Genomic DNA, 17,421 nt, shown 5'->3' with positions numbered 1-17,421 from the left:
TTCTTTGGAAAAGTGTCTATTCACGTCTTCTGCCCATTTCTCAACTGGGTTATTTGCTTTTTAGGTGTTTAGTTTAATAAATTCTGTATAGATTTGGACACTAACCCTTTATCATATGTATCATTTGCAAATATATTCTTCCGTTCTGTAGGCTGCCTTTTAGTTAAAAGAAATTTGGGTTTGAACTTTCACCACTATCCTTTCAAATTCAGTTTCCTTTTATCCTAATAAAACAAAGTTTCATTTAATATATAGAAGTTTCTAGCAATATCTTTTGGGTTTTTTTGCAGATTATCTCAGAGAAAGTGTTCAATGTTGTTCAACATTATGTTCCTTGACTTCAAAAGACTTAAAATGTATATAAATATTATATATGTTGTTCAGTGTTTCACTAGGAGAAATTGTTCTTTATGCAAAAACTTTAGGCTTTCCACCACACCTTAATATTTTGAGTGTTTTGGGTTAATATATGTTACTTTGGTTAAAAAAACACCAACATTTGACAGTGAATTTATTTCTTGCTGAAAATATACGGCAACAGTTAAGGTTTTTAGAGTGAAAAGGTGATGATGTAGTGTGAATATTTATTTTTTCAAAATAAACACTTAAATCTAAATATGCATATGTAGTTAGCCATGTATATGTTGGATGGACATGGAAACATCAGGTTAAAGAGAAACAAAAGGAAATGAATAAACAAAATTATAAATACCAAAATACAATTTGGGCATTTTTTAGAAAAAATACACTTAAGATATGTTTTAGGTTTGTATTGAAATATTATAGAAGGTTAAACTTATTCAGTCAGAAAAAATCTTTGATTAAAAACTGTAGTGCTCATTCCTTGGGCTATGATTAAATTGTGAAGCATGCTGGCATAATTTAAAATGAAGGTCTTAGTACTCAGCAGCAGCAGCAGCAGCAGAGAATTATTAATTGCAAAGCCTTTGCATTTCTGCCCCGTCAATCAGTACAAGTCACAAGTCAATCAGTTGGTTAGCACAAGAATGAAGGTCAGAGGAAAAAACAATTTCTGTTTTAGCTATAATAAAGTATATTTTCTTGTTTTAGTGGAAAATAGTTATTGAATAGCTTTGATTATGACTAAAATTCAATTGGAATATACATGCCTACCACAAATTTAGTGATCCAGCACATGGTTAGTTTTTCAGCTGTTTATTCTGTGAATATGTTTAATTTTAACCATGTTCAATATCCATGGTCTTATCCATCCTACCATGTCAAACACCGTTCTGGTTTTTCTAAGTGGAAAAGATAAAAAACTATGCATAATCATTGCCTACATTCAAAAGTTGGAGAAATTCTTGTTCTTCATAATAAAATATTATTCAGAATCTAGATAAAATTTTCCCATGAAGGGGCACTTGGGTGGCTCAGTAGGTTAAGCCCCTTGACTTCAGTTCAGATCATGATGTCACAGTTTGTGAGTTCAAGCCCATGTCAGGCTCTGTGATGACAGCTCAGAGCATGCAGCCTGCTTTGGATTCTGTATCTCCCTCTCTCTCTGCCCCTTCCCTCCTTGCTCTCTGTTTCTCTCTCTCTCTCAAAAATAAATACACATTAAAATATTAATAAAAATAAAATTTAAAAAATCCCATAAATATTTCTGTATTTTTCTCATAGTTATTTTTTGAAAGAACAATATTATTCAGAGTAAAATCATTGAATTTTACTAGATACATTTTGTGTGATTTAAATTTTATCAAAATTTTTTCATGCTTAGTAAAGAATACATCATCTGATTTTGAAATCAGTAGAAACAGATGTTAATGCCTTAAGCCTGTTGTAGACATCACTGTACTTTTAAGCAGACTACAATCATTTTATACAAAATGTATAAGATGTATTTAATTATACAACTGAATATATTTTTAATTCTCATTTTCATTTTGAATGAATTTAATGAATATGATGTTAGGAGAAATGAACACATTACTGCTAAATCTTTATGTTGAAATTTAAAAAATACAGAAAAGGGAAATGCATATAAAATTGATATTTATTTTATTCATTTTTATTTACAATTTTTTAAAGCTGCAAATAATATAATAAAGTATTTTAAAATTCTACCCTTTAGTGACCTCCTTTGTCTTCTGGTAATTTCCTGTGTATATAATACATTAGATCTACTTTTTAAAAAGGTTCAAAATAGATGTGTTGAAAATTAAAAAAGTAAGATGCAGGGGCACCTGGGTGTCTCAGTTGGCTAAGCGTCTGACTCTTGATTTCTTTTTTATTTGATTTTATTTTTTTTTTCATGTTTATTTTTGAGACAGAGAGAGAGAGAGAGAGAGAGACAGAGAGACAGACAGAGCGCGAGCAGGGGAGAGGCAGAGAGACAGGGAGATACAGAATCAGAAGCAGGCTCCAGACTCCCAAGCCGTCGCACAGAGCCCGATTTGGGGCTCGAACCCACAAACCGTGAGATCATGACCCGAGAGGAATTTGGACACTCAACCGACTGAGCCACCCAGGCGCCCTTGACTCTTGATTTCTTAATCAAGTCATGATCTCACGTTAGTGAGTTGGAGCCCCATGTAGGTCTCTGTGCTGACAGTGCGGAGCCTGCTTAGGATTCTCTCTCTACCTACCCCCCCCCACTTTTGCTGTCTCTCAAAGTAAATAAACTTTAAAAAATAAGGAAGAAAGTTAAGATGCGTATGACAGTATTCAAAATTCTGTAACTATTATCTACTGAATTCATGGGTATTTAACAAATGTAATATAATAGGCGATCAAATGTAGGTAGATTAAATACATAGTAAAAGGAAAAAAGGAGCTAACATTGATATGCAGTTCCATTAGTAGTCACATATAATTAACTTAGCCTAATTTTATTTAATTCATGAGCTGAATATTCATATATTCCTTTAGCTAACAGTTCCAATATGTGCCTCTACCATAGAGCTCTATGAGTTTGTTCATTTTCCACTTTCCACAGGATACATAAAATTAAGTGAATTATTGCACATCTCTCTAAGTGCAGTCTATGAAACGCTTTTCTAATGAATTCAGATAATATCAATACCGCATATATGTGATATTGTAACAATACTGCTAATGTCAAAGAATGCACATGTGTTAAACTACTTTAAACAAGGGAAACAAATGCATACAAACCTTATTGTGCACTCTAATGTAAACATCGTGGAAGAATGTAGATTAATTTTTCAGTGAGCTGAGTACCTGACTTTAAACTAAGGTGCCATACTTTTATGTTAAAAATAAATTATGTTAAAAATAATTAGTTTGATTGCTTCATTTTTTTTAATAGAAGAACAGATTAAAAAAAAAACTGGGAGACATTTATAGTTTCAAATAAAGTCTCTAAATTGAATATGTTAGATAATATGACTGGTCATAATTTGAAAGATCCTAATGAGTAACCCCAGAAGAGAAAGTTTTATTACTGAAGTTAATAATTATATCTGTTACTTTTTAATATCAACTTTTCAGGTATTTCTAAATTCCAGTGCAAAATAGAGGCTGTGGAAAGAGTTGATATTTCTTTTCTTTTCTTTTCTTTTCTTTTCTTTTCTTTTCTTTTCTTACATTTTCTTTTATTTATTATTTCCAGTTTTTAAGCCATGGAAGTAATAATAGGAATAAAAGAGAAATAAGTCAATGATATACTAGAGGGTTTCTGTTGTTTTTTATCTAATTGACCAGATAATAAATAGACTTTGTAGACCATAAAATCTCTGTCACAATTACTCAATTCTGCAATTTTATCATAAAAACACATTGGTAGCACATAAATAAATAGATATGAGTGTTTTCCAATAAAACCTCATTTACAAAAAGAGATAGTGGGCCATAATTTTCTGACTCCTAATATAATAGAACTGACAACAGAAACAACAACAAAACATTATGGCATGAAAAATACAAAACAATTCAATTGCCTTGGCTTTCTCCTTTTCCCTGAAGCTTTCTGTCTGTCTGTCTAAGAATCATTTAAATAATGTATGTTAAATAGGGTTTACTTTTTGCTGTCATCTTCCTTGAACATACAACAATATACGTTTGAATATATTTTGAAGGTCTATGCACCAAATTGTAAATATAAATCTGTGTTATGCCCACCACCCCCTCCCAAATTTGTTTGTTGAAGTTCTAACCCTAGTACCTTAGAATGTGACTGTATTTGGAAATAGGGCCTTTAAAGAAGTAATTCATTTAAAATGAGGTCATTAGAGTGGATCCTGATTCAACATTCCTGATGTCCTTGTAAGAAAAGAAAATTTGGATATAGACACATACAAAAGGAAGGCCATGGGAAGACAAGGGAACAGACTGTTTCCTATTACTCAAGAAGAGAGGGAGAGGCCTCAAAAAGAAACAACACTGCCAACATTTTCACAACTGTTAGAAAATAAATTTCTGTTGTTGAAGCCACCTAGTCGGTAGTACTTTGTTACGGCTGCCCCAGCGAGCTTAATGTAGTCTTATTGCAATTTTATCTGAAGCAATAACATAAAGTTTGTTTTGTATTTTGTGAAGACTATATGCTATCTCATAATTCAAATACAACTATCTCTGGCTTAACAACAGATTCTTGAGAACCTTTATGTTAAGTAAAATGCTTTTGTTAATTTTAACAGGAGAATTTGAATGTTTTATCTCTCTTGAGGTGCTCAGGCAATTTTCATGTGTAGAAACATATCAATTACATGATGTGCACATATTTTATAAGTTATCAATAATGATGTAAACAAATTAATTGCTTCAGTGTAAGATGCAGTGTTATGAAGGATTGTCCCACTCGCCATACTAAAACCAGAGAACCAGAATGGCTGATAGCTCATGGAGAAGGGCTATGGGATTATCATTGTTTCAGTGGCGCATTCTTTTTGTTCAGTTTTACTCAACAATGTTCAAACTTCTGAGGACACATGAATAACTTATACTGCACTTACATGTAAGTGTATAACACAAAAATAATTTAGGATTAAATAATGACTGAATACATGGGCCTTCAAAATCAAGGAAATAGCAAACATTCTCACATACCAAAGAACATGCAGACATTACTCGTTTTTACTTGTCATATACATGCAAAGCAAAAAATTATGGGTTCTGTTTTATTTCCTTCTGATTAGAAACTGCTGTGTTAAATAAATTGTTGGGTGTCTTTTTCTAAATCCATGATAAATGAAATGTCCCTTTTATTATTTGGTGTGTTTTGAGGTGAAAAAGTCATTAAAATAGCCCTATATTGCCTAGAGACATAATAACTTTTGTGGCTTATAAAATAAAGCTTCTTCTCCTTTTGACCCTAACCTCTTTCAACTTATTATCTATATCAAAACAGCATGAGGGAGAAGTTAAAGTTCCTTCTCCAGAATAAATATGTCAAGAATTCCAAAGAAATTATAGTCCTGGCTAATGTGTGCAGGCAGGAAAAGAAGGAATATGAATACAAATAGATTGGGGGGAATTAAGGAGGGGGACATGATGGCTCGTGGGGCTGAATATAAGGCTAATTTAGAAAGGCATTTTATAACATAGGTACACTCTCTCATGAGTCAGAGTTCTGAATTTTAGCAAAAATAAAAAAACTGGGAATAAATTTTGCTGTGGACACGAAAGTGACAGAAATTATTTGGTATATTATTCAGGAAGGGGAAGGTTCTCATAGGTGAAAATGTTAGAATGACACTGCTAAGTAAAATCTAAGAGTCTGTGCCTGCTTATAGTTTTTTGAGTGAGACCAAAGGACACTCCTTACAGGAAGATAATGAAGAATGTGCTAGTAAGACAAGACACTGGTATTATAAGAAGCTTAGTGGTAGCTGCCTATATAGGCTGCAGTTGGAGGAAAGAAATATTTTCATGGAACTGAGATTAGTGTGAATTTGGGAATTAAAAAGTCCAGAAGATGTAATTTAATATTATAGAGGCAAAGTGGATGTAATTGTAATAATAAGTAACAAAGCCAGAGTTAATAATTGGGGTGTCTTCATCAGCAAATATCTGTGGGAACAGACAATATGTCATGATGTTTTCAAGTGACATAGATATAGATTTTATTTTTGTATTTTTTTTATTTATTCATTTTTGAGAGAGAGAGAGAGACAGCATGAGTGGGGGAGAGGAAGAGAGAGGTAGAGAGAAAGAATCTGAGTGGGGCTCAAAATCATGAAACCATGAGATCATGAATTAAGCCTAAACCTCTAAGAGTCAGACGCTAAACCGACTGAGCCACCCAGGGGCCCCAAATTTTAAACAACACAAACTTAAGTAACCAGTGAGTTGAAGTAGATATCAAAATGGATTTGAGGAAAAAACTGAGACAAATCAAAATGAAGACACACCACACCTAACTTATAGGATACACTAAAGCAGTGCTTACTGAGAAATTTACAGCAGTAAATGTCTATAATAAAAATAAAGATCCCAAATTTTTCTAATTTCTTATATTTTAACTAATCAGTATTATAACTCACATAAAGCATTACTTATTTGTTGCTCTTAAAATCTAAATTAAAGAAATAAAACTGAAAATCAAATTCAGGTAACCTAAATTTATTTTCCTTCATAGATACAGTTAAGAAAATCTTTCAACTCCAGTTTATTGTATTTTAAAGCAATTAAAGATATACATGTCTTGCTCAAAATGCTGTTTATTCCTATAATTCAAGAGAGAATATAATAAAATGAATTTTCACCCAAGGTTCCTGTAATTTAACTAATGATTATGAATTTATATTTGCAATTTTTTATAGCTCATCACATTACATATCAAGTTTATTTTTGTAGCTGTCTGCCTTTATTGAAAGTAAATTAAAGTGTATAAAGATAAATATGATGTTCACTGAACAATTAGGCTGATTTAAATGTGCCTGACTAGTGCCTGAAAAAAATTCACAAATTAGAAGTGTATTGCCTACACATATCATTACACATTTATGTAGGCACTAGATTGCATTTTGAAGGATAATATAACCAACATGTATTAAATAGAAATTGGATTTTGCTACACATACTATGAAATTTTAGGGTAAAGAACTTTATGAGCAGAGACATTCATGTCTCAAGCTCTTAAGTTGATGTCAGCATACTATCATTAGTGTATACAAGTTCCTTTACTTGCTTTTCTTATTTTTTATTCTGTTTTATTCCTATATTCCACATCCATTATTCAGTATATACTATTGGATAACAATTCTAATGTACCTATTTTTACTTAATTTTATATTTTACTATTCATCTAGAGTAGTATTCATTTATTGCTCCTAACTTTTGATTTATAGTCTTTGATAACTTATGTTCATTCAGTATACCACATTTTACCTATCTAATCTAGCTATGAACACACAGAAAGCTTCCAAGTTCTTACTACAACAAATAGTACTTGAGTATATGTGTGTGTGTGTATAAACACACACACATATATATACACACACACACATGTATATATACATTTATATACATATATCTATGTATATACATACATATATTTATATATATATGTATAAATGTATGTATATAGTTAATGAGTTTTGTGAGAACTTCTTTGAAATATACACATAGAACATTCTCTAGTGAAGAGTATATACAAGGATACTTACTCTCTTTTTTGCTCAGAAGGCCACATTGCACTCTGAATGACTACATGATCTATTCCATGAGCATTGAATGAGAATGCCCTTTTCTTTCCTTAATATATTTCATTGAAGACCACAGGTTTTTAGGTTTGATGAAGTCCAATTGGTAATCTTATAATTTTGACTTCATATAAATTTGACTTTTCTAATATCTTTGTTTATATAATACCTCAAAAATTGTATTTCTTCTATCTTTTCTTCTAAACATTTTATACTTTTAGCTTCTATGTTTAAGCTTCTACTTCTCTACAATTGAATTTGTGAATAGTGTGAGATTATGATCAAGGTTTGCTTTTTTCTTTCCATATGGATATCTAGTTGTTTTAGTACTATTTGTTGAAAATAGTTTTCTCCCATTGATGTGTACTGACTGTTAACTCAGTTGTAAACCAGTTTACCACATATGTGTGAATTATTTTTACTTACGGTCTTTTTCACTGGTCTATATACTATCCTAACCATAATTAGACCATGCTGAGATCAATAGATTTGCAGTAAGTTTGATACCACTGTCTTATTTTTGTTATTCTTTATGTTCATAACTCAAATTCATTACACCACCCTAAAAGGTAAATATTGCAGTATATTTCAATGTGCTCTTTGCAGTACATACACGTACACATAATGTATGCATGCATCTTAATTTACATAACTTGTATTATATATTCCATTCTGCTTTTACTTTTACTGTGCACTCAAATTATATTGTTTTGATTCCCTTATGCTATTATAGGCATATTCAACCTATAGCTCCTAACTGCTGATTATTATTTGATGTTGTATTAGTTTCCTAAGAGTCCATGAAAAAGTGCTACAGGTGGGTGGCTATGACTGGGTGGGACTCAGTTGGTTAAGCATCTGACTTGGGCTCAGGTCATGATCTCATGGTTGGCGAGTTCAAGCCCCATGTCAGGCTCTGAAAGCCTGGAGCCTGCTTCAGATCCTGTGTCTCCCTCTCTCTCCCTCCCTCTCTCTCTGCCCCTCCCCTGCTCAGGCTATCTCTCTGTCTCTCTCTCTCTTTCTCTCAATCTCACTCTCTCTCAGAAATAAGTAAACACTAAAAAAAATTTAAAAAATAAAGAAAAAGAGAAGTGCTACAAACTGGATGTCTTTAAATTTAAAAAAATTGCAGCTCTCAGAGTTTTTTTGTAAGTTTATTTATTTTGAGAGAGAGAATACACAAGAGTGGGGGAGGGACAGAGAGAGAGAGGGAGAGAGAGAGAATTCCAAGCAGGCTCTTCACTGTCAGTGCAGAGACTGAGGTGGGGCTCGAACTCACTAACTGTGAGATCATGACCTGATCCAAAATCAAGAGTCTGACACTTAACCAACTGAGCCATGCAGGAACCCTGAAGCTTTCATAGTTCTTGATGCTAGTGTCCAAAATCAGGACCATGTTCTTTCTGAAGATTCTAGGAGAGAATCATTTCCATGCAATTCTTTTAGTTCCTGGTGTTTTCCTCAACCCTTGGCATCCCTTGGCCTGTGTATGCATCATGCCAATCTCTACCTCTGTCATCACATGGCATTCTTTCTGTATGCATGTCTCTCTGTTTTCATTTATTACAAAGACACCAGTACTGTTGGATTAGGACCCATCCTGAGAATAGCCTTATCTTAAATTTATTACCTTTGCAAAGACCCTATATCTAAATAAGGTAACATTCACAGATATTAGGAGTGAGGACTTTAACATACTTTTTTGGAGAACACAATTCAACCCACAATAGATGGCAACCATTTTTCTCATTTTACATATCTACTCTCCTAGCAGTTGGCCCTTGGATTCTCACAAAACAGACATTTATCCAAAGAAGACGTACAGATGTCTAACAGACATATGAAAAAGTGCCCAACATCACACATCATTGGGGAAGTACAAATGAAGACCACAGTGAGATACCATCTTACAGAATGGCAAAAATTAACAACTCAAGACACAACAGATGTTGGTGAGGATGTGGAGAAAGGGGAACCCTCTTACACTGTTGGTGTGAATGAAAACTGGTGCAGCCACTCTGAAAGACAGTATGGAGGTTCCTCAAAAAGCTATAAATAAAACTACTCTATGACCTAGAAATTGAACTACTAGAAATTTATCCAAAGGATACAAAAATACTGATTTAAAGGGGCATGGGGCTCCTGCGTGGCTTGGTTGGTTACGCATCCATCTCTTGATTTCCGCTGAGGCCATGATCTCACAGTTGTGGGATTAAGCCCTATGTGGGGCTCTGCACTAAGAGTGGAACCTGCTTGGGATTCGTCCCCTCCCTCTCCCTCTGCCCTTTTCCTGCTTGCATTTTCTCTCTCTCTCTCTCTCTCTCTCTCTCTCTCTCTCTGTCTCTGTCTCTGTCTCTGTCTCTCTCTCTCAAAATAAAAATAAATTAAGAAAAAAAATAAAGGGGCGCATGCACCTGATGTCTATAGCAGCACTCTCAATAATAACCAAATTATTAAGGAGCTCAAATGTCCATCAACTGATGGATGGATAAAGAAGTAGTGATATATGGAATATTACTCAGCCATCAAAATGAATGAAATCTGTCATTTGCAAAGATGTGGTTGGAGCTAGAATGTATTGTGCTAAGTAAAATAAGGCAGAGGAAGAAAAATGCCATAAGATTTCACTCATATGTGGGAATTAAGAAACAAAACAGATGACCATAAGAAGAGGGAAGGAAAAACAAAATCAGATAAAAAACAGACAGGGAGGCAAACCATAAGAGACTCTTAACTATAGAGAACAAACTGAGGGTTGCTGGAGAGAAGGTGTGTATGGAGATGGATTAAATGACAGGGCGCCTGGGTGGCTCAGTTGGTTAAGCGTCCAACTTCAGTTCAGGTCATGATCTCATGATTTGTAAGTTCAAGCCCCGCATTGGGCTCTCTGTGCTGACACCTCAGAGCCTGGAGCCTGCTTCAGATTCTGTGTCTCCCTCTCTCTCTGACTCTCCCCTGCTCCCACTCTGGCTCTCTCTTTCAAAAACAAATAAACATTAATTTTTTTTAAATGAGTTATGGGCATTAAGGAGGGCACATATGAAGGGCACTAGGTGTAATATGTAAGTGATGAATCACTAAATTATACTTCTGAAACCAATAGTATATTATAAGTTAACTAACTTGAATTTAAATAATATCTTAGAAGGAAAAATGTTTGAATTGAGCTTTATTTTTCCTATCTTGATAGCATTGGCTGGATTTTTTCTGTTATTATATTTAGCAGTAGCATTGATAGTCTGCAGCCTTGGCTTGTACCCATCATAAAATGAATGTCACCGTAATTTATTTTTAAGTATAGTATCCATTAAGCAGAATCTCCATATGCCTTATGGATAAATTATATCACATTTTTTGTATATTTCTTCTAAATTATAGTAAGAAATTTATTTGGAAGAAATTATAGTAATAAACATTTTTAATATTTTATCTATTATTGAGAGAGAGAGAGAGAGAGAGAGAGAGAGAGAACATGAGCAGGGAGTGCCAGAGAAGGAGACAGAAGAGCCCAGGCAGGCTCCACACTGACAGCAGTGAGCCCATGTGGGGCTCGAACTCATAAACCGTGAGATCATGACCTGAGTTGAAGTCAGACACTGGACCAACTGAGCCACCCTTAACAGGCACCCCTATTAAGAAACTTTTGAGTTAATGATGACATTTTGAATTTTCAAAAGAATCCATTAATATGATATAACTTTACTCTTAATCAACAATCACAAAATTTGCATTTCATTTAGGAGAGGCAGAGAGCAGACTTGTATATCATTTCCAGCTTTACAAATGAAAGTCTGGACAAATGGAAAATGATCAGCTTTTCTGGAACCCAACAGAGAACTATGAATACAAGACCAAAAATGAAATCCAGAGACAGAAAACTCATGGGGAACAAAAGGGCATGAGCATTTTATTACCTGTGATAAATGTCATGAAGCATATATGCCAGTGTGATGATTAAAATAGAGATTGTGAGGGGTGACACTTGATTTCAGCTCAGGTCATGATCTTGTGGTTTATGAGATCAAGCCCTGCATCTGGCTCCATACTGACAGCACAAAGTCTGCTTGGGATTGTCGCTCTCCCTCTCTCTGTCCCTTCCCATTCATTCTCTTTCTCTCTCTCTCTCTCTCTCTCTCTCTCTCTCAAAATATAAATAAATAAACTTTAAAAAATAGAGATTGTTAACAAAGTGCTAAGTATGTTTATAGATTTGAATATAACTGTGAAGCCCCTAGGGGATCATAGATGTGGAAAATTTAACACCTACTCCTAGGAAACACTATATGTTTACCAGGAGAGTCACCAAGAACATTGAGAAAACTTACTGTGAGGCAATAGTTCTGGTTGAGCAAGGGAACAGCAGTACTGTCAACAATCTACTGTGACCTATCTCTCCTATTTTCTGAATGATGGGGGAGAAGGGGAAAGGTGGAAAAACTGTAGTTTAAGGGCAGTGGTGGAAACCACTTAAGCTGCATAGTGGGGGCAAAAGAGAGAAATCCAAAACTATGTCTAGGAGATGGGCTTGAATATATGCCAGTCAGCAGTATTATCAAGAACAGGTACAAAAATACTGATGAAGGACACATTCTGTCACCAAGAGTCAGTGTGTCTTTCTAAGACTGATTCTTAATCAGAACATCAAAGAACACTCCCTTAACTTGTCCAACCACCATACTAAAAAGTATTGAGGAAAATTAGGAAAAAATACAACCGAAAGGAGCAAGAAACAGATTCTCTTTTAGGACTAGCACAAATGGAAACACATAAGCAAGGAGAAGTTAATAGGAGACAACTTTAGGAAAATTAGCTCACCTCCAAAACATAAGACATCAGTATAATTTTGAAATCTCTGGACTTCAAATGAGAATGTAATGAGAGAAACAATAAACTTTAAAAATCAGCCCAAATTATGTTAACCTAAATCTATACAATGAAGGCCTAGAATAAGGAAGGTATGTTCAAATCCTAGCATTGTATGTGTGTGTGTATATAATCAGCATCTACTGTCCTACATAACAACAAATTTTGAGGCATAAACTAAAGTAAGAAAAAACACAGTGTGTAGAGACAATGAAATTGTTAAAATCAGACCCAAATATGACAGATATTGGGGCTATCAGATAGTAAATAAGAAAATAAAAGAAACCAAAAACTAATTAAAAAATAAGGAGTATGCAAGATCAAGTCAGTAATTTCAGCAGAGAGATGGAAAGTTAACAAAAATCAAAAGGGAATGCAAGGAATTTGAAAATAAGATACTGAGTTAAAGTATATTAGGTTCATGAGTGGACTTACTATAGTCAGTTAAATAACTGGGTTGAACGTGAATATATGTCAGTAGGAATTGTACAAACTCAAACACTGTGAAAAAAGAGTAAATAAATGAGAACAGGGCATCTAAGAGTTGTGGAATAATATCAAATGATCTTGCATACATGTAATTAGAATCTCAGAAGACTATAGAGAAATAGAGAAAAAGACAGAATAAATAGTGAAATAATAAAAAGAAATATGCAACAAAAATTTTCCAAAGTTAATGACAGACACAATTCAGATACAAGAACCTCATGCAAAAAGGATGAATGAAAAAAAAATAATAAAACCCCAAATTTAGGCATATCAGATTCAAACTATAGAGCTCAAAGACAAAAAGAAACAATTACAAGTAGCTAGAGAAAAAGATGTGTTATAAACAGCAGAACATGATTAAGGAATATAACATTTCTGATCAAAATATTGCAAACAGGAGACAGTGGAATAACATTTAAAATTTTTTTAACGTTTATTTATTTTTGAGAGAGAGGGAGAGAGACAGAGCATGAGTGGCGGAGGGGCAGAAAGAGAGGAGGACACAGAATCTGAAGGAGGCTCCAGTCTCTGAGCTGTCAGCACAGAGCCCGATGCGGGGCCTAAACCCATGAACTGGGAGATCATGACCTGAGCCAAAGCTGGACACAACCGACTGAGCCACCCAGGTGCCCCTGGAATAACATATTTAAAATGATGTTAAGGAGAAAGCTAAAATTTTTATGCCTACAAAATACCTTTCTGTAGAGAAAAATAATAAAAGATTTTCTCAAATAAAATGAGCAGTCATTGTCAGCATACCTATTCAAGAAGAAATGCTAACCGAAGTTCGTTACGTAGATGGAATAAATAAACAAATAAATAAAGATTATTGGAAATATAATAGTTGAGGGTAATTTTCAAAATAACTTGAATTACACCAAAATATTCCTATTTAAAGGATAACTTTTAATCACGCATTTTGTGTCATACATTTAAAAAATGTATTACATTAATAGTAGAAGGAATTAGAGGGCGGAACTGAGAATATTCTAAGGTAGGTTCTCTACACATGAAACAGAATAATACTAATGAAAGTAGCTTCAGATTATTTAAAATATATATTGTAAATGCAAATAACAATTAAAATTTTTCAAAAGAGAGATAATATCAATAAGAATAAAAATGCTGAATCAAACTTAGGGTAGGTAGAATAATAGAATAAACAAAAAGGAAATGACTAACAGGATGTTAAAACAGCAAGATAAATTTTAATCAATGTTTTCAATAATCACTTTAACTATGACTGATCTAAACACTCCAGCTACAATAGATTGTCAGATTAGATTAAAAATGAAAGATACTAATCCATGCCATCTACAAAAAATTCATCCTTTATATAATATTGTTACATTTAATTTCATAATATTTTATTCTGCATTTTACACCTATATTGAGTAGAATATCTGGTTATAGTATTTTATTTTTATGTTTTGGTATCAATTTTCTATTAATTTGCTAAAACAATTGACTACTTAACTACTTTTTTTATTCTCTAGAGTTGATTTTTCAAACTTAAAATAATTAATTTAAAAATATTTGATTGGGGGCGCCTGGGTGGCTCAGTCGGTTAAGCGGCCGACTTTAGCTCAGGTCATGATCTCGCGGTCCGTGAGGGCTGTGAGTTCGAGCCCCGCGTCGGGCTTTGTGCTGACAGCTCAGAGCCTGGAGCCTGTTTCAGATTCTGTGTCTCCCTCTCTCTGACCCTCCCCTGTTCATGCTCTGTCTCTCTCTGTCTCAAAAATAAATAAATGTTAAAAAAAAAATTAAAAAAAAAATATTTGATTGTATTAACTGTCAGGGCACCTCGGTTTGAAGATCTCTTGAGGGAAGTGTTATTATTACTATGTTTTTAATTATATATTTAATTTATATTTTATCTTACTGGTTTTGGTAAATTATAAGTTTTCTTATACTTTTTCTAAATTTTTATGTATTTTGACACAATGTTCATAATATATTCACTTAATTATAAAATTATTGTGATTTTTAAATGTCATCTGTTTTGAATGCTTTCTCTTTCATTCAAGTAATGAAATCTTGCTTTTATCATTCTCTTGTAGGTTTGTTTTTTAATTTTATTTCAGTTATTTATGTTCTTATAATTTTATTCATATTTTCTTTGTTTATTTAGTTTTTGAATTCTAAACATTTTTAGCTTTTCATCTTTTTTAATATAAGCTGTTATGGCTGTAAATTTCCATTCATTCATATTTTCAACTTTATCATACTGTTGTTTATATGTTACATTTTAATTGCCATTCAGTTCAAAATATATTTTTAATATTTGTTTTGTTTTTTCTTTGACCCATATATTCCTTTGAAGTGTGTTGTTTAATTTCCAAATGTATGTGAACTTTCAGTTAGTTTATATTGCTGTCTAGCTTTATTTCACAAGAGTTAGAAAACACATTTTTATTTTTAAAATATTCTTTTCATTGTTAAGACTTGTGATCAAAGAGGAAACAACATATGTGTATTTTCTATTGATGTATATTTAATGACTAAAGTTGGATTTGGCTCTGTGAGTTTACTAAAAATATTAGAGATTTTCCTAGAAATTTCCTAGAAAGTAAGTTCTTAGAAAGTTCCCAAGTCATGGGGTGAACATTCCTTGATTTCCTGACCTATTTTCCTTGGGAAGGTTTATCCCCTAAATTGTAATACAAAGGGAAAGGCTGAATGTTGTGTTTTACAGCCTCTATTCCAAGGCCTTGTACCTGGAGTCCTAGAAAACTCACTTTGGCAACTGTTTCTTCCCTTCTTTTCTTGTCACATGACTCAGAGCACTGAGGTTTAGCTCAACTGAATTAGGGTCTTTCCCTAATTCCATGTGAACCAGCTACCTTAATGATGCATAGGTTGGGACATTTTCATTTTCTGTCATATTTTTATTTGCGGGGGGGGGGATGTTTACCTGAAACAATGGATTATAAGATTATTGCCCTTCTTTTCTAGAATTCATAGGCCAAGGACACTTGAATATCCTTGTATATTGGCTCATGTAGCCTTATCTCTGGGGCTTTGACATTTATGGTGAGAATCATGCTGTTATCATCCCTGTAATTCAAGAGTAATTTATGGGACCTTCACATGTTCTTCACTTACAACTGAGGGTTACCAGAGGGGAGGTGGCAGAAAGAGGGGTGAAATAGGTGATGGGGCTTAAGATGGCCAATGAGCCCTAGGTGTTGTATGGAAGTGATGAATTACTAAATTATACTCCTGAAACTAATATTACACTGTATGTTAACTAACTAAAATTTAAATATAAACTTGAAAAAATAAATTAAAAAATAAAAATGTTCTTCACTTAATGAATTTTTAAAGTGCAAAAGAAACTCTAAAAATTCATTAAGTGTAGAATATTCTCATTTACTCCATTTCCCTTTCTCATTTAGTCCTATTATAAAGGTATTGCATTGGTATGGTAACTATTGCAATCAATGAACCAATGTAAGTCCATACTAACATTAGGGTTCACCCTGTGTTTCATGATTCTTTAGGTTTTATCAAATGCATGGCATGCATCTACCGATAGAGTATCACACAGAATATTCTAACTGCCCCTAAAATCTGTTGTATTCTACTTATTCTTCTCCTCTTTCTTCACCCCATCTCCTGCCACTCCTGGCAACCACTGATCAGTTTATTGTCTCTATAGTTTTGCTTACTCCAAAATGTCATATAATTGTAATTGTACAGTGTGTAGCCTTTTCAAACCAGCTTCTTTCACTTAGCAACATGTACTTAAGGTTCTTCCTTCTTTTTTTGTGGTTTGATAGCTCATTTATTTTTTTAATAAATTATTTAATGTGTATTTATTTTTGAGAGACAGAGTGTGAGCAGGGGAGGATCAGAGAGAGAGGGAGACACAGAATCTGAAGCAGGCTCCAGGCTTTGAGCTGTCAGCACAGAGCCCGATGCAGGACTCGAACTCATGAATCATAAGATGATGACCTGAACCTAAGTTGGACGCTTAACCAACTGAGCCACCCAGGCATCCTAAATAGCTCATTTATTTTTATTGTATGAATAATATTCCGTTGTATGAACACACCATGATTTGTTTATCCATTCTTCTATTGAAGGACATCTGTGTTGTCCCTAGTTTTGGCAAATATGAATAAATCTATAAACATTTATGGGCAGGTTCATATGGACATAAGTTTTCAATAAACATGGAGTAAATTTGAGTAAATAACTAGGAGTATGATAGCCAGATCATATGGTAACCGTATAGTAATATCAGTATATCATTTAAAAAAATTTAATGTTTTATTACTTACTTTTATTACTTTTGAGAGAGAGAGAGAGAGAGAGAGAGTGAGTGGGGGAAGGGACAGAGAGAGAGGGAGATGCAGAATCCAAAGCAGGATATAGGCTTTGAGCTGTCAGCACACAGCCTGACATGGGGCTCAAACTCACAAGCTGTAGGATC

This window comes from Panthera leo, chromosome A1 (genome assembly GCF_018350215.1).
Source record: "Panthera leo isolate Ple1 chromosome A1, P.leo_Ple1_pat1.1, whole genome shotgun sequence".
NCBI classification, from domain to species: Eukaryota; Metazoa; Chordata; class Mammalia; order Carnivora; family Felidae; genus Panthera; species Panthera leo.
The sequence above is the reverse complement of the archived record's forward strand: the minus strand, read 5'-3'. Positions refer to the sequence as shown.